Source organism: Octopus sinensis, linkage group LG1 (assembly GCF_006345805.1).
Source record: "Octopus sinensis linkage group LG1, ASM634580v1, whole genome shotgun sequence".
Taxonomy (NCBI): Eukaryota; Metazoa; Mollusca; class Cephalopoda; order Octopoda; family Octopodidae; genus Octopus; species Octopus sinensis.
This window is the reverse complement of record NC_042997.1, coordinates 92076733-92102900: the sequence shown is the minus strand read 5'-3', so window position 1 is coordinate 92102900 and position 26168 is coordinate 92076733. Positions and strand designations below refer to the sequence as shown.

Genomic DNA, 26168 nt, shown 5'->3' with positions numbered 1-26168 from the left:
GAAAAGTAAAAAAAAAAAACATCAATGCAACACTAAGTGCTTCAATTGGTCACACACTACAAGTACACCTGTACGTTCAACAGAACCTACTGGAGCAAGCCAGTACGCTCGCAGCATTACCACGGACGATGACAGGTGTTGGAAAAGCCAAGCACCCTCACGGACATCACCTAACATCTCTGTGAAGCAAGCTGCCAACGATGACAAGAACTTAGCGGTTTACCGCAGCATCCAAGATGTGGGAGAGACCAAAAGCGTCACAGACCTTGATGTCGCAGATGAGGCACCTACCTCTAACTCAGAAACAGAGGGTAAGCTCATCTGGCCTTTTCCTATCACTGCTAGATAATTCCGCCGCCTCCAGAACTGAGGGTTATTAATACGAGCCGATGCAACGAGCGAAACGACCAGCATTTAGGCGGCAAGACAGACCGTGAAGACCTGTGGGATTAAGGGGCTTACCACAGCGACATCTCAGTCCTCTACAGACGTCAGCTTCCAGTGAGCCAAATCTCCCTCAAATCAGATCCAAATGTCTTCCTACACTAAAATAAATAAATAAATAAAATAAAAATAAGATAAAAAGATTAGAACATTATTTCAGTTTTAATCCCAACTTCATGAATATTTCACGATTTTTGTTTTTTAAAATTTAGCTCAGTGTAAGAATAAAGAAATCAGTTGAGTAGAACTGATATCCCCCAAAATCTTTTAATATTCTATAAATCCTTAAATCCTTAAAAATGTTTTAGCCCGAAGGCCGCGGCCATGCTGGGGCACCACCGCATAGTCAGAATCATGACTATAGGGCAAAAAAAAAAAAGTTAATCAAAACAATGACTGATTTAAATTAGCACAGTGCTAGATAAAGGACATGGTGGTTATGGCTGGAACGCCTTCGATTATACGTCTGTTGGAACGGGACTGATTCTGATTAAACAAGTAATAAAAATATTTGATAATATAAATGCAAGGCTTGAAATTCAAAGAAAAGGAACCTGATGACTGAAGTAATAAACGTTTTAAAAATTCAGTGGAATAGAAGAAAATGGTAAATTCACTGAAATATCTCGAGCAATATAAAAAATAATAATTTTCCAGAATAAAGAGAGAGAGAGAGAGAAGGAAGTGTATCCAAAATAAATTTAAGCTATATTAAATAGCATCATTTCAGCACGAATAAAAACTTAATTTTGTAACTAGTTTGGTCATCCATACATTGAAATGCCTCCCATCTGTTTCCGTTAATTTTTGTTGACGTGGAAGCATTACACTTGACAAAGCTGAACAGAATCGAAGAATGACAGCATTAGTTGTTGTTGGTGGTCAGGTGTGCCTGTTATGGTGAGCGTTTGTAATTGATTTATCCCTTTTATTATTTTTTTTATCGTTTCACATATGTTGCTACTTCTTTTGTTTGGATTATTCGCTATTTAACGAATGTTTTCCTGAAACCGACCATAAACATGTTTCTATATGTATTTTATTCCAGCATCCTGTTATGTTTGATTTTAATTGTTAGAGACTAAGAGAAATTATATAATCGATAGGTAATAAGTAAACAATTTTTTTCCCTTATATTTCTCCTTTAATATATCTAGAGTTTTTTTTGGTGGGTGGAGTCCGAGGTTTCGCAAACAACACACCGTATCTTTATATGTACACCTTAATACATTGGAATATTTGCAAATGAATATTTGACAGATAAACACTGAAATGTTTGTTTGAAGCGATAGAATAAAATAGAACCCGAATAACAACAGAAAGAAAATGTGTATGATACACACACACATACACACACGCTAAAAGTCTATAGTTGTTTATAGTTTCAGTTTTCAGTAATGCCAACGTTTTATTATAAACATGATTTGCAAGATACTATGAAGATTTTTTTCCAATTTATTTGTAAATATTTTGTTTGAATGGAGATGCTGATTCAACGATATTATTTTAAATTCAGTTTTCAGACATTTTTTAAACATATATATATAAAACATGATGATAATATCCTTATAATTTCGAATTCCATACATTTTATAAAGCTTTTAGAACTTGTGTCGAGGGAATATTAGGCATTCTCTAACTTGAATATTTTTTGCTGACACAATCAAAATGCTGAAGTTTTCACAAATACTTTTACTTCTTACAGTCTGTGAAAAAAAATTTCTGTGTTGACCATATGCTGACTTTTTCCATGTTCCTCATCCCCCTCACTCACCCAAAATATACAAGTTTTCATTATTATTTCTAAACTTCGCGATATATTTTTATCTGAGACATTTAGAAATTCAATATTTCTAATTAGTGTATGTTTTATTGTCCGGAAATAAAATGTTGCTCTTGTTCTCTTGTATTCTGAACTTTTTTCTAAAGTTATCTCTTTTAAGGAATAATTTTACGTTGCTGATTGGTTCCAATACCTTAAATAATTTCACTTTAAATCAGTCATTGTTTTGATTAACTTTTTTTTTTTTTGCCCTATAGAATATTAAAAGATTTTGGGGGATATCAGTTCTACTCAACTGATTTCTTTATTCTTGCACTGAGCTAAATTTTAAAAAACAAAAATCGTGAAATATTCATGAAGTTGGGATTAAAACTGAAATAATGTTCTAATCTTTAATTATGCTGACAGTTGCAATTTATCCTCAATATATGCTAAAATCATCCCCTCCCTTTTCATTTATTGCCTTTTAGAGAAATTGACCAATTAAATTAGTGAAATAATTTTTACTGAAATTCTGAAAGTTAATGATATAATTGAAATTGGATACAATCAGTTATACTATTTCAAATGATTTTGTGTTTGGAAACAAGGCAAAAATTTATTTGTACGTTTTCTTTTTCATGTTCGGTATATGTTACACATACAGCAGCCAAGCTGGCAGAATTGTTAGCATGCTTGGCAAAATACTTAGTGGCATTTCATCCGTCTTTGCATTCTGAGTTCAAATTCTTCCAAGGTTGACTTTGTCTTTCATCCTTTCGGGGGTCGATAAAATAAGTACCAGTTGAGCATTGGAATCATTATAACTGACTTACACACCACCCCCACCCCGCCCCGCCCCGAAATTGCTGGACTTGTGCCAAAATTTAAAACCAATATTTGTTCCCTATTATACTTTTTTTCTTTTTCATCAAGTAATTTTGTATTCCAAGTAAGAAAGTTACAAAGCTGACTTCCCAATTCCTATCATGTAGGAAAACAGGCATGATGGCACACTCTGTATGCTTCTAATGTCAATAGTTCTCTCTAAACATTAACTTCTTTGGTTGTTGAGGACCTTAACATTATCCTCTGATATTTTAATAGTATGTTTTTTCTTTTTTTCTTTTTGTTCACACTAACATTGGAGAGTCTCTATACAGTTGCTTAACTTGTCAAACATAGCAACCAATGCTCTTTCAAATCATACCCTATTAAATATGGAAGGATACATTGATCCCCTGATAGATAAGAATGTTATGGCTTGAATTTCAATCAGGGCTGACCTGGGACTGCTCACACTACCAAAACACAATTGTTATATTTTCAAGAAAGAAGTATCACATCACACACCCTCTCCTGATGAGTATATAACTTAATGGATTTTCATTAGACATCTTGAATCTTACCACTTAGTCTTTGGTATCAAAAGATACTGCAGACCTTTAAACTATGTTAATTCACTATAAGGCCTGAATATTTTGATCTTTTGATCACTGGTATTCTACACCATAATCAAAAGGAAACTTTCCACCATTAAGTTCTTGGCTAAAAATCATCACACACTGGCATAGTTTTTTGCTATGCCTATTACCATTATTATAACGAATTTCCAAGTTGAACTCAACTAGCACCTTAAGTTACTCAATAAGCTCCTTTATCTTTTTATTGACACCAGTATTGTTTCTCTCTCTCTAAATGTTATACCATATGTTAAATCAATTTCTTCATTTTTAGGACTGTCACCATGCAAAAGTTTCTTCCCTGTAAAGTATTTCTACCAAATACTCAAATCTCTTCCAATTCTGCACTAACTGTACCTTTCTCCCACACCTTTCTGTCATCAGTTTCAAATTTATCCTTCTAGTTTGAGTGACCCTTAATTCATTGGCAACGTCTCCTCTTCACATTTTTTTTTTATTTTTAAAAAACAAGGCAGTTCCTTATATAGTTTCTGATGCTGTTTTACAATAATGTAGTGAAAATTCATATATGAATTATCAAAGAGTATATATTTTTTGTCTTAAGTTTTAATAAAAAGACATGGATGATTTAGAATGTCAGGGACTTAGAAATTAAGGAATTGCTAGATTAAGTTTAGTATTATAGGAAGCAGGCACATAACTATAAAGTAAAGAACCTGGTAGAGAGTTATGAAAATGTCAACATAGTATATGTATTTGTTAGGTTGGTTTGTGACCAAGTAGCTAGTTAAAATTAACTTGTCTTAGATTGACTGTCCAAATTTAACCCTTCCTTCATAATTTTATGTAAGAGGTTTTTTTATATGTTCTACGTATCAACTCTGTAAAGAAAATGTTATTTTACAAAGTTCTTTCAAATATGGTCAGGAAAGGTTCATTACACTGAGGATAGCTCCCAAGATCAATCCATGAGAATAACAACACCAGATAATTATTAACAATGTTTTATCACCATTATCATCATCATCATTATCATCACATTCTTTTTATGTCCGTTTTTCCATGCAGGCATGGATTAATTGAAACTTGCTAGTGCAGATTTTTTTTAAGGATTTTCTTTTCTTGTCACCAACCATTGCCTGCTTTCTAAGTAAGATATTTTCATTTCACTGGTCCCCACACATTGAAAGTGATGAAGAAACTAAAACTATTGATTATTTCTTGCCAGAGACTGTAAATAATGACACCAATTCTATTTGAGTGGTGTGAATAAGGACACATAGGAACAACAGGCACACATATGCTTGGATACACACACACACACACACACACACAGATATATAGTTAGATTTAAATACATATGATAAGCTTTTCTCGGTTTCCATCTACGAATTCATTTCACAAGGCATTGCTCAGTCCTTGGCTATAGCAGAAGACAACTATCTGAAGTACCATAGAGTGGGGAACAAGCCCAAACCCATGTGATTGTGAAGTAAATTTCGTAAGTACACAGATGTACTTGCAACTTGATTTTTATCTATACTCTTCACTTTCTCTTTTACTTGTTTCAGTCATCTGACTACAGCCATGCTGGAGCACTGCCTTTAGTCGAGCAAATCAACCCCAGGTCTTATTCTTTGTAAGCCTAGTACTTATTCTATCGGTCTCTTTAGCCGAACCGCTAAGTTACAGGGACGTAAACACACCATTATCAGTTGTCAAGCGATATTGGGGAGACAAACACACACACACACATATATATATATACATATATATACGGGCTTCTTTCAGTTTCCGTCTACCAAATCCACTCACAAGGCTTTGGTCAGCCCAACGCTATAGTAGAAGACACTTACCCAAGGTACCACCCACTGGGACTGAGCCCAGAACCATGTGGCTGGTAAGCAAGCTACTTACCACACAGCCACTCCTGTGCCTATATGCTAGTAGTTTTAGTTTATGATTAATGTATCTTAAATTAAATATCATTTATTTTACTTCTCTCATCAGTAAACATATAGCAGCTATTGGCTTCCCTATTGAATGTTAGGTGTCATATGACATTGCTACTTTAATCTACTTAGTTGAAAATTAGAAACTGGCTCTTGTTCAGATGTTAACAATTTGTACTGATAAATGGTAGGAATTTTTATATTTTCAATTTTGAAGATATAAATTGTAATGGTTGAGTGTATAGAAGTAGTTGTAAAATTTTTTTAAATGACACATAAAGGACTTCACACATTTTATTTCAACTCATATCGAGTTAATTTTACTAGTCTATCTGTTTAAACTCATTACAATATATTGGAATAGGTCATTTCTGATCAATGTAGCAGCACCTTACTGAGTATAGTTTTTCATTGCTCCTCCATTTACCTAAAAAACAAAAGTGGAAAAGTTTAATAAAAAGAACAAAAATCAGCTGAACTATTTTTACATCTCAACACTAACATCCATGGACTTTGGCCCAATCTTAAATCTGCCTTCTATCTTCTAAAATACAGACCTCAAATCTCTGAAACTCAAATCTCTTATCCTCTATTTGTACCCCTTCTCTCTTTAGTCTGTTCTCTTATGTTACTTCTATTTCTTTAAAGAAAATGCCTATATTTATGTAGAATCCACTGTCTCTAGCATTCTATTGGGTATCTGCTGTTTCTATTATTATCTGAACTTTTCTTTCCACCAGTAGAAATGTTTAACTATCTCTGATCCACTATTGAAAGAAATCTACCTTTGCTTCCCTTTCTTTTGAAATGATTATCTTTTGTGGCTTGTTTATGATGATCTGATTATATGCCAAGCTGTCGTCATTTCCACACCTGAAAATTGCAGTATTTGAATAAACTCTAGAATAAATATAATAATTGATAGTCAATAAATATAACTTTCTCTCTTCTTTGCATTTGCTTGCCAGCTAACCACATTGGTACACAGCTGATACATTTCAATATCACAGCTAGTAAAAAAATCTATCGAATCCAAACTATTTTGATAAATATCATTTTACTCTATTTTATTGATATGAAATTAATACTCTTGGCTAATTATCTTGCATGTTGTTTATAAAATGGATTTATATTTTAAATCATGTAAACACTTTGTAGTAAATATTGGTTACCCAAGATAAAACTTTTTGTCAATATTTAAGCTTACATAGTTGCAGGTGATCACAGTATACCTGTCAATATTATTTATAATATTCTAGAGCTGTTGTTCTGGAACAATGGGAAAAAACTGAAACTTGGTAATATTATGTATTTTGTCTCTATTTTTTTGTGAATTAATAAACTGTATTATGAGAAATTGTGTGTGACACCTGTTATAAATAACTAATTACTTACAGATTTATAGCAATATGGTACATTAAGATATAACTTATTTCCCACACTCTTCCATTATCACTTTCAAGCTGATTTTTCTATTTTGAGAGACACTCATTTCATTGACAATATTCCTTATTTCTAAAGTTTTTTATGCTAAGCAGAAAATCCAGATCAACAAATCTGCACAACTTCTGCATGTTGCACAAGAAACTATCTTCAATGCATTTTATACCTTAAAAAGAAATACTGCTGGAAAAACCCAGAGAATAATCGTAATCATATACTGTAAACTGACAATATGAAAAGGTAATTTTCTAGCACCTTGGGCAAGTGTCTTCTATTAGAGCCCCAGGTCAACCAAAGCCTTGTAAGTGGATTTAGGAAATAGAAACTAAAAGGAGCCTATTTTATATGTGTGTGTATGAATATATATATATATATATATGTATATATATATATATATATATAATATATATATATATAATATATATATATATATATATACTGGTTGGGATAGGTAAATTATCATCATTTTATATTTTTAATTTCATGCATACACATTTCTTGTTTTTGATTTTGTCAACTACATAATATAGTAGGGCCAGTTGGGCACTGTCTGTGAGAAAAACAGCACCGTGATACAATTCACTCTGCCAGACATTTGGAAACGACTTGCTGTACTTCTTGGTATTAACGGTGAAAGCTCCAATATGAACATATCAGAGTGTTTGGGTGTGAATCTGAGGACCTGTACCGAAAGTGATAAAAATCAAACATCCAGTCGACATCATGGTGTTTGGAGTGATCACTAGTGATGGCAACGTTATACCTCCATTCATCTTACCACACAGCCTCAGACTCAACACGGAGGCCTACATCAAGTGCCTGGAGGAGGTAGTGCTTCCCTGGGTGAAGAGGGTGGCTGCAGGAAGACCCTGTGTCTGGCAACAGGGCTCTGCACCATGCTACACAAGCAGGAGAACCCAGTCATGGCTGTCAGACAATTTCTCCGACCACACCATCCCTAACATCTGGTTACCTAACACTCCAGACTGCAACCCCCTTGATTATTATATATGGGGTGCAGTTGAGCGAGAGACTAACAAAATTCCTTGTAACACCAAAGATGAACTGAAGGCAAGGATTATGGCAGTATTCACCAACTTAAACAAGGAGACCATCCAGAAGAATTACAAAGATTCCGAAGTCGTTTGGAGGCTGTGTTTGAAGCCAACGGTGGTTTTATTAAATAAATTTACTCTCTAGTCTTTCAAGATATTTTTCTGTAATTTTGGTAAATATATCTGTTAAAATGAGATGTCAGTGTTATTTTCATTTTTGCTTAATTTAGACAGTCTATTCACTGTAGCCTGTATATATATATATATATACACACGTGTATGTTTGCATCTCCTCATCTTTACATCATGTGACAGACATAAATGAGTATCACTGTCATACAAGCAGTGTCACTTGTTTCCAATATTCTGTGGAAATATGAATGCTTATGGGGAAATATCTTGCTTAGAAGTGGGTAAGAGTTGACAACAAGTATCCAGCTATAGGAAATCTGCCTTGATAAGCTGTCTGATCCATGCAAGCATGGAAAAGTGAACATTAAGATAACAATGATAATGTTCCAGAACAATGGAACAGCATAATACCTCCTTTCACCTCTCCTTAAGTTCCCATACACAGGCAATATTATCACCACTTTAGCAACTTGGTTTTAATTTGCACAGCTTGTATTAATAGAAACCTCAAAAATATCATAAAACAAAAATACAGCATGTTTGTGTAATTTTTTTTTTTAACAAACTAAAGTACCATAAACATATAGTCAGTAGTACCACTAAAAGCATTTACTTTTTTACCAACAGAATTGTTGGCATGTTGGACAAAATACTTAGTGGTATTTTTCTGGTTCTTAGGTTCTGAGTTCAAATTCTACATGTTGATTTTTGTCTTTCCTCCTTTCAGGATCAATAAAATAAGTACAGTTTGAGGGGGAGGGGTGTGATATAATCAACTAACTTCCCCTCTCCTAAAATTGCTAGCCTTGTGCCAAAATTTTAAACCATTTAAGGTGGCGAGCTGGCAGAATCATTAGCAAGCCAGACTAAATGCTTAACAGCATTTCTTCCTACTTTACATTTTCAGTTCAAATCCTGCCGAGGTCAACTTTACATTTCATCCTTTCAGGTTCAATAAAACAAGTACAAGTTGAGCACTGGAAGATGTAATCAACTACTCCTTCCTATAAAATTTCAGACTTTGTACCTATAATAGAAATTATTTTCTAGGAGAACAACAGGTACTCATAATTGCTGGCTTTTCTACATTGACATAGTAAGGGCAACACTTTTAAAAAAATTATGAATAAGGAAAGAATTCTAGAGTGTTGGAAATATGTCGATTGATTCGGGTAAATGTTTAGCGCAGGGCCTGAGGGGTGAGACACATTTGGGTGGAGGTGATATATAGCTCACTAGTTTAGAAGAACATATATAAAGCTGGGGTTGTAGTTGATTGATAAGTGAATCTTACAATTTGTATTATAGAGTCTAAAAAATTTGTATCGTTGTTGTAGTTGAGTTGAAGTAATACAGTCTCATATGTGAGCTTTGTGGCAAATAAGCAATTGATCAAAACTGAAGAATGTACTAGATTTTCAGGAGAAGCATTGTTTTTGAAATGCAGTTTTAGCAACAACATGAATTATGAATTTGTTGAGCAATCATCAGAGATTGTAGTGATGATGACTAGTGTTTTAATTTGTGTTGTTTATATGTAATGAGTTAGGGAGTGTATTGCAAGACTGTTTCTTTGTTATATCTAATAATTGGCATTATTGAAAAAGACCAGGCTGTCTTGTTTTTATTGGTCAGTTGTCAAGATCTTTGTTAATGAAAACAATGCAAATCAAACATGAGTTGCTGAAACTGTGAAAATACTTCCTGTGTAAATAGTGATTGTTAGAAACTGAAGGACATAAAGAAAGTGATTGTTTATGAATGTTTCCATTTATTCTTAATGTTGTTTTGCCCTAGGTTAGTTGTAATCAAGCAAAGTTCTGATCAAAAGCACTCCAATCATGCCTATTCTGTAGTTTTTTTTATGTCCAGGTCACCCAAAAGCAAATTATCCAATGTATTCTTTTTTAAGATGGTAAAGCATACTTTGAGAGAGCTTTGACTATTTCTAGAATAATATCAAACAACCACATAGAGGCTCCCCTGTCTGGTGATAGATTCTTAGTGTGCAGAGTCAGAAAGGCTACCCCTTTTTGAGAACAGTACTCACTATTGCATATTTCCATATGGATAATTCCTTACAGAAAGCATGAACGACAAAATGATGGGAATTTTGAAATATATTCTTGGAGAGTAATGGGATTGATGTAATCAGTTAAGTTTCACACTACGTGACTGGATATATCTGAAGGTGATGGGACAGGTTGAACAGAGAAGGGATTTTGTTATGTGTGCTGAGTGGAGTTGGAAGCAAAGCAGAAGTCAAATGTGGATTATATATGCAAGGGCTACTTAGAAAGCCTCCTTGATTTAACAGTGGTGATAGGAGGATTTATCTTAGATATAGAAGCCTTTTGACAAAGGGCCAGAATACTCAGCTGTGATTTGAGAGGTGAGAAAGTTTGCAGAATATATGGTACATGAAAGCATTTTTTACTTTCCTGATGGTCACCTCATGTGTTGCAGTGATAGGTAATTACCTCTTAGCTGATGATTCCTCCAGGGGACATAAGCATCTAAATCTCTTGCAAAGTTTGAGACTTTGGAATGTGTGAAAAATGCAAACAGGTATACCTTTGGAGAAAGGTGTCAGTCACCAATTTAGTATTCTTGGATGAAATACATTCTCTGGTTAGAGAACTGCTAACTTAGGAGTGACAAAGTTCCAGAATTATATTTAGGAGATGGTAATATTACTTAGGATACCCATTATAAAACAGTTTAAGAAGCAAGTTGAAAAGATATTTTAAAGAGATATTCTGGTAATTAATCATTTAAGTTACAAGGTAACATTTTGAACAGCTTGGATGAAATTTATTTTCATAAAGGAAAGAAAAGTATTTAACCAGCTGGTCTTAATGTAAGCAACATCAATTTTGAAAATAATTTCATATTCATTTGCAACTTTAGAAATAGTATAGTGCAAGTTGAAAATATTGAATTTAGTCTATTAAAGACAGCCTGGTCTGTAATGTTTGGAATGGTTTCTTGTGTAAAGGGCTTGTATTTGCAGATAATATGAATAGGTTGGAATATGTTCTACACATTCAAACTAAATTATATGATACATCACTTACATTACAATTTACCAATTTCCTGATGATTGTCAATAATTACAGATTATATATAGACTCCTGTACAGTAGTGAACTTCTAGAATTTTAACACATGGTTCTCTGACCTACATGTTAACCATGCATTCTGTATAAAATTCAGCAGTAAAATACTGCTATTGAAATATCTCTCCAAGAGCACCATCCGAGCATGATCATTGCTAGAGCAGCCAACTGGCTTCCGTGCCAGTGGCACGTAAAAGGGCACCATTTGAGCGTGATCGTTACCAACATCGCCTTACTGGCACCTGTGCTGGTGGCATGTGTAAAAGGATTTGAGTGAGGTTGTTGCCAGTACCGCCTGACTGGCCCCCGTGGCACATAAAAAGCACCAACTACACTCTCGGAGTGGTTGACGTTAGGAAGGGCATCCAGCTGTTGAAACTCTGCCAAATCAAGATTGGAGCCATCTGGTTCACCAGCCCTCAATCAAAATCGTCCAACCCATGCTAGCATGGAAAGCGGACGTTAAGCGATGATGATGATGATGATATTAAAATAATAAAATCCAGAATCCAGCAAAACTGGAAATGGTTTATGTTGCCAAGCTTCAGTTAGTATAAAGTCTGGAGGATTGATAAAAGTTTATTTGCCATCAGCATTCTAGAGTATAATGTTTCATTACTTTGGCTCTTCATCTGTTACGGAATATTAGCATTACAACTGAAGCTGAAGGATCAATTTGATGAGAAGTGGGAAGGCCAAGGAAGAGAGGTGGTGTCAGAGGGTGAGGGACTAAAGATGCAAAGTAAATGAGGGAGAGTGATCAAATGGAAATAGATCCCTTGCACAGTCACAGAGCGACTGATTAAAATATTGTGGGTAGGAAAGGGGACTGAAGGTAGATATATGTATGAATAAAAGAAACAAACAAACACAAAGTTACAGGTATTGTGCAGAAAAAGAAAGGTGATGATAAAGGAGAAAGGTAAGGTAGGCATGTAATATGCAGACATAAATTGCGCTGATGCACAAATATATTTGACCAATCATCCATTTATACACAAATAGATACAAACACTCATGCACATTTCCAAACTTACTATTAACCCTTTAGTGTTCAAACCGGCCAAAATTAATTCCCCTTTATTTGTTCAAACTGGCCAAAGTGAAATCGCTAAAAAAATAAATAAGTCACGTTATTGAATTCTCAAAGCTTTGAGATAATGCAAGATGAAGTCTTTCCTGACTTTATTCAAGTATAAATACAGTGAAATTGTTAAGACCACATGGTTTTTTCAACATTAGAACCACCAAAACTAATTTATCTTAGGAAATTTGAATTGTTTTATAGAGTGGCAGTTGATTTTTTAAATTCTACAGCAGGAATTCTATTACTTGAATATAAAAGCAGCTTTTTTCTGAGAAAAAACTTGAAAGCTTCTGCAGTCCAAAATAATGGCATATGTTGCTGTTGTAATTGGGAATATGCCAGATTCTCATTGTCTGTGTACTGTCTGAGGAGTTGATGATTACTTGACAGACCATCAACTAGTTAGAGTTATACTCATTCTCAGAATATTCATGAGATGTAAGAAAGAAATAAATGAAGCTACAGAAGAAATGATCTCAATACTTTGGTAAACACTATGAATATATTTGCTAAATGATTAGCGTATCTGCATTAATTAGAAAAAAAATTATTCAGTGCTATGAAGAATATTATTGATATAATATTTTAACTGCAAATAAATGCTACTACTGTTTGAGCTAGTCATGATTAACCTGTAACCCATAGGACTTTCTGCCTAATGAAAAATTACCTTGAATTTTTTTAGTAGTGCAACGTGCCTGATGATGAGTCATGATTTATGAAGCCCAAAGGTAGCTCATGTCTGGCTTAAGCTATTCTTATTTGATATGTTGTGTGAATTACTAAAAGTGGTTTCACGTTCAGCTGTGATCTTAGTGTGAGATTTAATGTAGTTTGGGCTGTTCATCATAATTCTATCTTCAGCCTTTTCTTTTTCCATTGTTATAGTCCTTGGGAACTTCATAGCAGAGTTCAGGACTAGGTGGTCAACTAGGCTTGTAAGTTAATCTAATTTTCATTGAATCAGTTCTCTGTCAAAGAATATCAGGATAAGATCTTGCCTTAGTTTTTAACCCTTTTGTTACTGTATTTATTTTGAGATGCTCTGTGTTTCTTTCAATTACTTTAAATATAACAAAGAATTTAGTAAAATAACTTAGTTATCATTCAGCTAGTGTTAGGAACATAAATTGTGACTAAGATTTGGTGGAAGATTTTAATTCAAAACTTATGAAAACAAGACATTTGTACTCAGAGCCAGAGCTGGTTTCAGCTGGGTTGGTAATGAAATGGTGTCAGCAAGTAGTAATTCTGGCTCTGAAGGTTTTACTCCTGACGATATAGAAAATATAAATGAAAACAAGTATTTTGTTTTCGGACAAATCTGATATTGATATTAGTAAATATTTGTTGGACGAAGAAGATTTTGAGAACAAAAGTGATAAAAATGAAAGTGATGAAAATGATATCGTAAACATGGCAACATGGTCAAAGATTACAACACCAATCGCTATTCCTGATTTCACAAAAAAACACTGGTCCACAACACAATTTACCTCCTGATGCTCAACCATTGGACTATCTTTTTTTTATTTTTACCAGAAAGTTCTTTTGAAAATGTTACGGAGGAAACAAACAAATATGCACAACATATAATTTCTATTTACAGAAGAAACAATTCACTTTTAAAGACCATATATGGCTGGATACGTTCACCATGATAGATCACTAGCCACTACACATTCTTTATTTTCTCTCTTTGTTTCTTTCTGTGTTCCTTTCTGTGGAAGAGCATAGGCTTGAAACATTAAAGACTTTCATTTCCAAGCTTTAAACTAATACATCTGTTTGTTGTCTACACCACCTGTCTTCGTCTTTTGTTTTTTTGTAAATTCTCCTCTTATTTTATCATATATTCCTTTTCATTTTATTATAAATACATATTGATTTTCAATATGTTACACACCTGTATTCACCTTTATCTCACTTGTTAATGAGCTTTTTTTATTAGATGCATTCTGTTACGTAAATGAATTCATTAAATTGTATAAGAGTACATAGCCAATGGTATATTGACTAGTAAAAGAGTTTTGTACTTTATTTTCAATGAAAATGTTTGAGTGAAACATAGAGAAAGAATAACATCTTGTGCCAATTACACCTGTATTTTAATTAATTCAAATTAATGCACCTCATCTTGAAAAATGTAAAATTGTTGGCAGTTGACATCTTGGATAACTTTAGTAACAAATCAAATAGGTAAAATGTATTAAGAATATGAATTTTAGTGTTTATTCATAATGTTATTGTTTTTACACCTCTTAATTAAATTTACTTGCCCATGAAAGTCAAATTTAATCAGAAAGATCAGCTAAAATTATGTAACTATAAACCACTGGCATATAAGCACCCATTTACAAAATTTCAAATCTGTATGTAGAAAATTAACAAAGTTACAAGCAAATATTGTGGACACCCACTTGAACCTGAATAAATCAAAATTAATGTGAACAGATAAGCATTACATTTGACAAATTAATCTGAACACTAAAGGGTTAAGATAGAAAATTTTATGCTGCAAACATTTTGATTAACTTTCGCTTTATTACATTAAAGAAAGAGCCATCTGAATTGTTCACATGGGTAAGCAATCATTGTAGCATGACTGACTTCATAACCTTCAAAGTAGGTCTCTATTTGTCCTCTAACAAAAGTTAAAAGGTGTTTATTAAGAAAATTGTTAACAACTACATTTTATTTATATTTTAAAGTACTTTTTATTCAAGAGATGATGTTAACTGGTTTTCATTATATAAAAAAATAAGATTATGAAAAGAAAATCCAGAATTTTCTAAGGACAAATCTGTCTGAAATGTAATGTATTCCACATTAATAAATAACACATGTATGGTTATAATAACACAAGAAGCTTAAATAATATAAAACTGCTTCAAACTTGGTACAGATTAGACATTAGCATTAGAAACTCTTTATTAGAATAAAATTATTTCATGTGCCATGGATACAGATGAATTCTGATAGTCCAAACTTATCTTATTTTACAAACTTTTATCAACTTTCTTGTCTGTTTGCTCAGTCTGAAGGAAGCAACAGTATTTATGGCCTTCACAGAGAGTGTACATTTGAACTGAAATATTTGTCAAAGTGGTAAACTATGATGTAATGTTCATGTTTTTTTTTTACATTAGTATAATAATACAGGTGAAGTGAAACTGCTTAAATCAAGGAATAAAGTTATGTCATTGACTCAGTCCAGTGATAGTTTACCACTTATTTTATAACATTTTCCACCAGTTGTTATAGTTAACAATACATGGTAAATCAAGAATAAAGCCCAAAGATAGTTTGGGTTTTAATATAAGTTTTTTTTTTTTTTTTGCATGCTTTTAAAATGAAAGTAATGTGTAAAATGACAGCATGCATGTGTTTGAATTTGAAAATTTGGCAGTGCTTGATCTTTCAGGTTTGCCTATCCAAATTACAGAGTACATCTTCATGATTATAGATGTACTCTAACATGTCTACTTGACTTCGTTAGAAATAGTAATTAAATTTCCTTCAGATCACTGTGTATTTCTGGAGAATATATTCTTACATAGACTCCTAAATAAAGAAGAAGAAAAAAGATAAAACAGGTGGTCATGGTTGGAATGCCTTTGACCATAGCTCTACTAAATCAGGGTTGACGACATCAGAAGCGTAACATCTGCTATGCTGCTTTACTGTGGTGATCTAATTGGTGTTTAGAACTAATGAGAGTTAAAGTGGATGCTAATTTGGGATTGTTGTTAGAATCTTAGTCCAGCTACCATTTTGTAAGCTTTGGATGTATACTGTTTTTATAAGAATGTTCATGCTACAATGCATTGCATATGGAAGAGCTTAAGATAATATAGAAAAATTAGGTTGTAGGATAAATTGATATTAGAAATATTAATGCCAGCTGGTAAAAGATTTAAACATTTATTTCAAATTCTGTGAATAACAGTAAAAATAGATTGAGATTTGGTTGTTAGTGTTACTTGAATAAAAGCAAGCTAACAAAAAGTTAGGCCTGAAATCAGACAAGATTTGATGTTTATAGAAGAATACTAGCAGAAGTTGAGTCATGCTTACAACTTGGTATTTTAATAATTAGAAACAGTAAAGCTACAATACAAAGTGTCACAAATTGTGGAGAAGTTAGATTTACATTATCTTAAATTAAGATTTTATCTGATGAGTAATTAAATTCAAAGTTAAATAATTACTATGTACATTGACACAGAAAATCTTTGAGTTGTTCTGTAGTTGTTATGATAGATTTTATATCATGGAGTGAAAGCTTCCATTGACATTGTATTATAAAAGACTTAAGACACCTAACAAAATACAAATAGGCTTCTGTTTTTTCTTTTTTCCTTCTTTTTCTGACTGGAGTAAACAGTGGAAGACTAGAGGTTTGTAGTATTGGTTTGGCAGTAAAATCTACTGGGATTCTTCCGAACAACTTCCATATGTAACTTACGAGCATTTTATACATTTTAACTGGAGAAAAGTAAACCCACTTCTTAATTAGTCTGTCTACTTCGGCAGAATAGAATTACAATACTTCTATGTCCAACTTATTCATTCTTGCTGTTGTCTTCAAAGATGTCTGATTACTTCTGTCAGTATATCTCAATAATAGATTTAGAAAAAAACACCAAAACTAATTTATCTTAGGAAATTTGAATTGTTTTATAGAGTGGCAGTTGATTTTAAAATTCTACAGCAGGAATTCTATTACCTGAATATAAAAGCAGCTTTTTTCTGAGAAAAAACTTGAAAGCTTCTGCAGTCCAAAATAATGGCATATGTTGCTGTTGTAATTGGGAATATGCCAGATTCTCATTGTCTGTGTACTGTCTGAGGAGTTGATGATTACTTGACAGACCATCAACTAGTTAGAGTTATACTCATTCTCAGAATATTCATGAGATGTAAGAAATAAATAAATGAAGCTACAGAAGAAATGATCTCAATACTTTGGTAAACACTATGAATATATTTGCTAAATGATTAGCATATCTGCATTAATTAGAAAAAAATTTATTCAGTGCTATGAAGAATATTATTGATATAATAATATTTTAACTGCAAATAAATGCTACTACTGTTTGAGCTAGTCATGATTAACCTGTAACCCATAGGACTTTCTGCCTAATGAAAAATTACCTTGAATTTTTTTTAGTCGTGCAACGTGCCTGATGATGAATTATGATTTATGCAGCTCAAAGGTAGCTCATGTCTGGCTTAAGCTATTCTTATTTGTTATGTTGTGTGAATTACTAAAAGTGGTTTCACATTCAGCTGTGATCTTAGTGTGAGATTTAATGTAGTTTGGGCTGTTCGTTATAATTCTATCTTCAGCCTTTTTTTTTCCCATTGTTATAGTCCTTGGGAACTTCATAGTAGAGTTCAGGACTAGGTGGTCAACTAGGCTTGTAAGTTAATCTAATTTTCATTGAATCAGTTCTCTGTCAAAGAATATCAGGATAAGATTATGCCTTGGAAGAATGGGCGTAAGTTCATCATCATCATTTAACGTCTTCTTTCCATGCTGGCATGAATTAGACAGTTTGACTGGAACTGGTAAGCCAGAGAGCTGCACCAAGTTCCAATCTGATCTGGCATAGTTTCTATGACTAGATGCCCTTATTAATGCCAATCACTCCAAGAGTGTGATGGATACTTTTTATATGCAACTGGCACAGGTGCCATTTACATGACGCTGGCAATGACTACAGTTTCACTTGGCTTTACTCAAAGTAGAATTGATTTAATTGTAAAGGGTTATGAAAATTCATCTAGCTGAGGTAAGTAACTTTGTTTTGTAATTAAGTAGAGCAAAAAATAAAAACAAACAATGGCTAAAAAAATGATACTTTGAAGTCTGTCAAACAAACTGGAAAATGTATAGAGAAGCTATCTTTGTTTATGTCAAAGGCTTCACTTGTCATAGGACAATGTGAATTATATCAAAATATGGAAAATTAATGTGTAAGTAGATTATTTGCAACAATTTGAGGGAGAAAAAAGCTAGTTAAATATAGTCCACTGGATATTAAGTATTAACTTGTATGAAAGTTTGAACATCATGTACTGGGCATGAAAATTATTGTCTGGAGGTAAGAAATGACAATTTCACAGTTATGGGTATGTAATACAAGTGTATAGTGTATGCTTCATAAATAGTATTATGAATTGGGGATTGAAGATGTACAGTAAATGATTAGGTCAAATGAGACAAAATAGAATTTAGATGTATGGAAAGTTACTGTAATGTAAATCACTGTAACTTGTATGAAAAATTATTAAATATCTGAACATTTGAGATAGGTTGTTAATAAAGACTATAATTTTATGAACTGTTAGCCTTATCTTTAGAGTGCATATTTACTATATTTATATCTACACTATGCTTTCAACTTTGTCATCAATATTATTTCTTTGTGTCCATAGTCTCAGACTGAATTTAAATTAGGAAACTTTATTTCTAAATTAGCAATGCATCTCGGCATTGCCTGGGTGTTATGACCTACAGCTACATTGTATTATTTGTTCCTTTCTTATCAGTAGAACCAGCACAGAACTGGATTAATGGAAGTTATTGTTTGTTTAAAAGTGAATGTGGGACGGTAAAATTTGCACGGTTTTGCATGAAAGTGCTCTCTGTTCTTAAGAAGGATCACAAACTGAGTATTGTTTCATCATATAAAAGGGGTCAATATGATTTTGCCCAGAAATCATGTTTAAAAATTTTTATTTCCCTTCATCCCCACTGCAATTTAAATTGTAACTTATTTTTTTAATCTTTTTTTTTTATCCACATAGAAAAATACAGAGATTGCAAATCTGGGAAATATATATATATGTTTTTAAAGCTTAACTTTTCTTAAAGAAACACTCAATACCCTTTCCCCCAGAGAGCAAAAATTGAAAAAGAGGAGAAAGCAAAAAGCTACATTTGCTTTGAAGTGAGAGCAGAAAGTGAAAGATTTATGCGTATATGAAATGGATGTGTGCGTGACAGAGAGTGAAGATGTGTGTTGTCATGTATGTATTTTTTTGCATGTATGTGTAGGTAGCACTCACTCGCTCTTTCTCTCTCTCTCTCACACACATCTTTTATATACATGCATACATTTTTTCAATGTATGTGTGCATGTGAGAGAGAGAGAGAGTGAGTGACTGTTTCCTCATAGCATATAGAGATATGGATGTCTTTTAATGAAATCTTTTGGTTGTGGCTTATTTTAATACAATATTTATGTGTATATTTTCATAAATGTTTGTCTGAGTAGAATTCTATGCATGCTTAAAACATTGGACAAAAGTGAAACATTAGAAGCAAATTGAAATATTGCCTGAAAATGACCTCAAAATTGTGCGACCCGACCTTGTTTCTGATGTTATTTTAGTAGTAAAAAAGAGTTGTGCCAAAAATGTAGTTTGCTTGGTAGCCTTTATATTGGGTCATCCCATAAATATTGCAGTTTTTTTATACTTTTTTTATTTTTCAAAATTGAGATAAAGTTATTTTTTAATCTAAATATACTCTCCTTCATTTTCTACAATGCTCTTCCATCTATCTGGTAGACTTGCAAGGCCCCTCTTCCAAAATTCACTTGTCCATGATGAAAAATGTTCCTCTACTACTGTTTTGACCTTGTCTACAAAATTCATATTTTTTCTGTCCAAATGATTTTGAAGACTACAAAATAAATGATAATCAGATGGGGCAATGTCTGGCCTTTGGAATGTCATCCTCACTGTATGTGGCTGAGCATTATCCTGATGGAAGACACCTTTCATCATAAAACCAAAGATGACCATTTTTCTTCTAGCACTGATTCAAATGACTGGTTGAATGACAAAATCCAAGCTTCTCTGCTAGTTCCTCAACAGTTACGATGAGAATTTGTTCCACCCGGGTTTGCAGGACGTCCTCATTGAGCTCTGCAGATCTTCCAGGATGAGGCTTGTCTTCTAAGCTGTAGTTTCTGGTTCGGAAATTTTGGAACCACAGTCAAGACTGGTTTATGCTTATTGTCCAATCTCCATATACTACATTAATATTCCTCGCACTTTCCCTTACATTGTTGCCTTTATTGAACTCATAAAGCAAAATATACTGAATATGCTCCTTTGCCACTTCCATTATATGTTTGGAAAAATGACTGCTAAAATCGAACTACACTCTTCAAAACTTGCACTAAGAATAAGGACAAAGTAAGATTACTATCTGCCTTTATAGCAAGTTGATGCAGGTAGTTTATCCCATCTCCCTCTGACTTTTAGTTCATGCAATTGAAAAAAAACAGCATTACTTATATGATGACCTAATATATATAGATAGATGATGAGCAGCAGCATCTTTCTTTATTATATAGTACAGATGTGACTAATTTGGAGAAACATTACTTTCATTATTCACACATGGTCACTCTTGTAATGCAACACTATAATTTTGGTTCAAATTGAAAGTGTGAAACTATTTTCACTTTCTAATGAAACCTGGTCTTGAAAGCTGATTGTTGAGATAACGTAGAAAATATGTCAATGAAAATAAAGTTTATTTCGTAGCCGAAAGATTTCTGAATGTTTCAATACCACAAACATCAAGATCAGCAACTCAATATTCCAATGTGCTTATCTGTCTTTGAAGAGTAATAATTATCAAAAAGAACTTGATTAATTCTATTTTAGTTGACAACAAGTGATATTGTCAAACTTAGGCTAGGTCATTATTAACATCAATCATAACTATGGAATCACTTTGTAGGAGATTCATCAAGTACAGTTCAATAAATATTTAAGCATCTTAATTCAGAAAAGCTTAGAAGATTCTATACATCACTAGCATCTAATACATTTTTACATTTTATTAAGTTCCTTATCAATCATCATCATTTAGTGTCCGTTTTACATGCTGACATAGGTTGGACGGTTTGACAGGCTCCAGTGAGCCACAAGGTTGTATCATGCTCCATATCAACTTTTGCATCATTACTACGGCTAGATGTCTTTCCTAACATCAACCAATTTACAGTATGTACTGGTTGCTTTTCTCATGCCACCAGCACTAATGAGTTGCCAAGTAATTTGCAAGACAGGAAAGAACAAGAAAAGGAAAAAGAGAAAAGCCCTCTCAATTAGGTGGTGGTGGTGGTGGTGGTGGTGGGGCGGCGTCGGCGTCGTTGTTGTTATTTGAGAGGTTGGAAAGTTGGTTTTATCCTGGTGATAAGCAGACATAGAGAAGATACACATTTATATAAGGGTGGATGGAAGTAGCTGGGGAAAAAATTATGAATCAAGTGATAATGCAGCCAGTGGACCTGGAGTGATGGAAGGAGGAGGTTATACAAGCATGAGGGGAGAGTGCCAGTTGGTTAGAGATGGTGAAGAGTAGAGACAAATGTAGCAAGTGATGAACAGGAGTGGAGGTGCTAACCATGAACAATATGTCAAGAACCTGCTGTTGAAAGCTATTTTTATTGAAAGCAACTTTGCTAATTTTGTTATCAGTGTTCAGTAGTAATGTTGTTTTGAACTGGCAAAGGTTAGTGTGATTGAACTTCCTATTGTTATACCTTCTGTTAGCACAAGTATGAATTAAGATTGATTTTAAAATGAGGTGTTTCATTATTATAATATCTGAATATTGATAATAGGTCATCTTATAAATAAGCTGTCAGTGTTTATTGAAAGTAACTAGGTGGGCAGTTATTAATTTATTAAAATATATATAATTGTGTGTGTGTGTATGTGCAAATATATATATATATATATATATATATATCTTTTATCTTTTTTCTTATTTGTTTGTATTTAGACTGCGGCCATGCTGTGGCACTGCCTTGAAGAATTTTTTACTGAATGTATCAATCCCAGTATTAATTTGTTTTAAAGCCTCGTACTTAGTTTGGGGACATAAATACAACAGCACTGATTGTCAAGCAGTGGTGGTGGGGCAAACTCAGAGGTCCACATACATATATATATGCACAGGCATGGCTGTGTGGGTTAGAAAGTTTGTTTCCAACAATATGGTGTTGAATTCAGTTTCACCACATGACACTTTGGACAAGTGTGTTCTATTATAGCCCTGGGCTGACCAAAGCATTGTAAGTGTATTCCACAAAAACATGTCTGATCTTGGGGAAACATTACCTTGCTTGGAAACTAGCCTGGATTGAAGACAGGAATGGCATCCAACCATAGAAAAACGATATATATATATAATCATCATCATCTTTTTATGTCCATCTTCCATGCTGCAATGTGTTGGATAATTTGACCAGATCTGATGGGTGAAAAGACTACATTGTACTCTTGTACTACAATGTCTGCTTTGGCATGGTTTTTGTAGCTAGATGCCCTTCCTAACAACAACCACTTACAGATTGTATTGTGTGCTTTTCTTTTTGTAGCATCACCACTAGTGAGGTCACCATGTTGCTAGCATGACAAATATACCCTTGGAATTAGCAGGACTCTAGTAGAGAGAGGCAGCTCTATGTTACTTAGTAAATGTTTAAAGTATGAAGGCAAAGACTAGAATAGGTTTCTTGTTGTAGGGAAGATACATGGCTGCTTGCATTATTCAAGAATGGGTAGGAATAACTGGAGTGGAGCTGGAAAGGTAGATAAAGGTGGTGGTGACATAACATGTCTGATGTCCCAGCACAATCATCAGACACTGCCGACACACACACATATATATATGTATATATATATATATATATATATATATATATATATACATACACACACACATATCTTTTATCTTTTACCTGTTTCAGTCATTAGACTGCGGCCATGCTGGGGCACCACCTTAAATTTGTAGTTGAATGAATCGACTCACCCCAGTACTTATTCTTTAAGCCTGGTACTTATCCTATCAGTCTCTTTTGCTGAACCACTAAGTTATGGGGATGTAAACCCACCATCACCTGTTAAGTGGTGATGGGGGAACAAACACTGACACTCACACACACAAATATATACATATACGATGCACTTCTTTCAATTTCCATCTACCAAATCCACTCACAAGGCTTTGGTCAGCCTGAGGCTATAGTAGAAGACACTTGTCCAAGGAGCCACGAAGTGGGACTGAAACCGGAACCATGTGTTTGGGAAGCAAGCTTCTTACCATACAGCTACTCCTGCACCTATATATATATATATATATATAAAGAAGACAGAAAATGGAGATAAAATTGATGAATAACAATTGGTTTACACCAATTATCATTTATTAATTAATTACAAAAAAAACAGAATCTCAGCTTGTAGCTGTTTCTGTTAGCACAGTTCCCAGGTTAACTGCCACAATAATAAGGTCTGAGTTTAGGCTAACATATTTTGCTACAGATTACTAAGGTTTTAAATAGAAAAAAAAGAAGTGAGGAGGAGATTTAGAGGCTTGATATGTCTATAATATTACAATATGGTTGACCTCATCTTGACCTTAGGTTTAAGTTTGAAACTGAAAGTCCTAGATCCAAAGTAGGTCAAAGTGTATTTCTCAATGTTTTGTACAATAGCTGAATACTGAATGAGATTAATCCTGTAAACTCAAGTATCTCCTAGTTGTGTGGATACATTGCTTACCTGAAACTATTTAAAGGTCCTCTTATATAAATATGAACATCTTAAGGTTTGTTTTTGTCTGCTGTTAAGCAACTGGGTGAGTACATTCAACTACAAATTTAAAGCGGTGCCCCAGCATGGCCGCAGTCTAATGACTGAAACAGGTAAAAGATAAAAGATATGTGTGTGTATATATATATATGTGTGTGTGTGTGTATGTGTGAAAACAGAGGTTCAATGATGATGATGATGATGATAATGAATGAATATATGTATGGTGTGTAGGAATATTTGTATGTATGTATGTATGTATACATGCATGTATGAATGAAGGATTCAAAGTCTGGAAAATTTCCTCTGCATAAATTGCAAGTTAATATTTGGTTTGACTTTCAAGTAGAAATAGATATTCTCATTAAATTAAAATATCTTTTTTATAAATCAAGTAATGTGGAAACTGCATATAATCTAAAACTTGTTTACACAGAAAACTTTTTAAATTGCCATCATAAAAACATTCTTCATCCCATGTATATCTAATTTAATTGATAGTTTAATCTCATTTAGTACATAGCTGTTGTACAAAACATTGAAAAATATACTTTGACTTACCTTGGATTTAGTTTCAAACTTAAACCTAAGGTCAGGATGAGGTCAACCACCATAGTAATTTTTTAGTCATTTCAAGTTTCTAAATCTCCTCATTTTCTTTTGTCTATATAAAACCATAGTAACCTATAACAAAATATGTTAGCCATGCATGAATACACTCAGTTTGCTTCAAACCACATTTTTAATCAGACTTTGAATAAAGATGTACAAGATGTGTGGAGTAAATTGTCACCATTTGTCAACTACACAATATAATAGGGTTAGTTGGGCACCATCTGTGAGAAAAACAGCACCATGATGCAATTCACTCTGCCAGAAATTTGGAAATGACATGCTGTACTGCTTGGCATTCATGCTGGAAGCTCCAATACGAACATTTCTGAGTGTTTGGGTATCAATTTGAGGACAGTGCAATCTGAGGACATGTACTGAGTGTGATAAAAATCAAATGTCCAGTCAACATCATGGTGTTTGGAGTGATCACTAGTGATAATAACTTTATACCTCCATCTTCCCACATGGCTTCACACTCGACATGGAGGCCTACATCAAGTGCCTGGAGGAGGTAGTGCTGTCCTGAGTAAAGAGGGTGGCTGCTGGAAGACCCCATGTCTGGCAACAGGGCTCTGCACCATGCCATACAAGCAGGAGAACCCAGTCATGGTTGTCAGACAATTTATGTAATCACATCATCACTAACATCTGGCCACCTAACACCCCAGACTGCAACCCCTTGATTATTATGTGTGGGGCGCAGTTGAGTGAGAGACCAACAAAACTCCTTGTAACACCAAAGATGAACTGAAGGCAAGGATTATGGCAGTATTCACAAACTTAAACAAGAAGACCATCCAGAAGAGCTGCAGGAGATTCCGAAGTTGTGTGGAGGCCATGCTTGAAGCCAATGGCAATTTTATTGAATAAATTTACTCTTTAGTATTTCGAGATATTTTTCTGTAATTTTGGTAAATATATCTGTTAAAATGAGATGTCAGTGTTATTTTCATTTTTGTGTAATTTAAACGACAGTTTATTCACTGTACGCTGTATAGTTGAAAATAGCTGGATGCAAATGTAATTGCTGATTCTCTGTGCAGCAGAAACATGTGTCAGTCAAATCTAAACTAATTATGTTGTATAATTAACTGTAAAAATAAAAAATATGCACACGTACCAGTCTTTGTATTCATTGTAACTGTCTTGGATTTACACTCCTGAAAATATAATCCAGTGAAGCGAACCCGGGGATTACCCATCAGATGAATTACTGTGGGATTGTTCATCCTAAGTAATCCTAAGTGTTCATTACTACTCAATGCAGTTAGCCTGAACCCAGATTATACCTGAGTGCTTACATGGTACCCTCTTGGATAATTTATCCCTACATACTTATCATATCTTTCTATCTAGCTAGCTAGCTATCTGTCTATATATATATATAGTATATACACACACACGCATGCGTATATATATTTTATGTATTATAGCTGAGAAGCTCGTGAGTGAATTTCATGCATATACACTTAATTTGATAAGTGTATTTGCACAAAACTCTCAGC

At 33.7% G+C, this 26168-nt stretch overlaps 1 protein-coding gene across 5 annotated transcripts in view; it reads left to right on the top strand.

Annotated features, from left to right (window-relative positions):
* The first annotated feature begins 1209 nt into the window (after positions 1-1209).
* Positions 1210-26168, top strand: part of LOC115212706 (sugar transporter SWEET1) — a 67063-nt gene continuing 42104 nt past the window's right edge. For all 5 annotated transcript variants that reach the window (XR_004999171.1, XR_004999169.1, XR_004999172.1 and 2 more), the window contains exon 1: positions 1210-1344. The gene's annotated coding sequence lies outside the window, so the exon portion shown is untranslated. The remainder of the gene's footprint in view (positions 1345-26168) is intronic.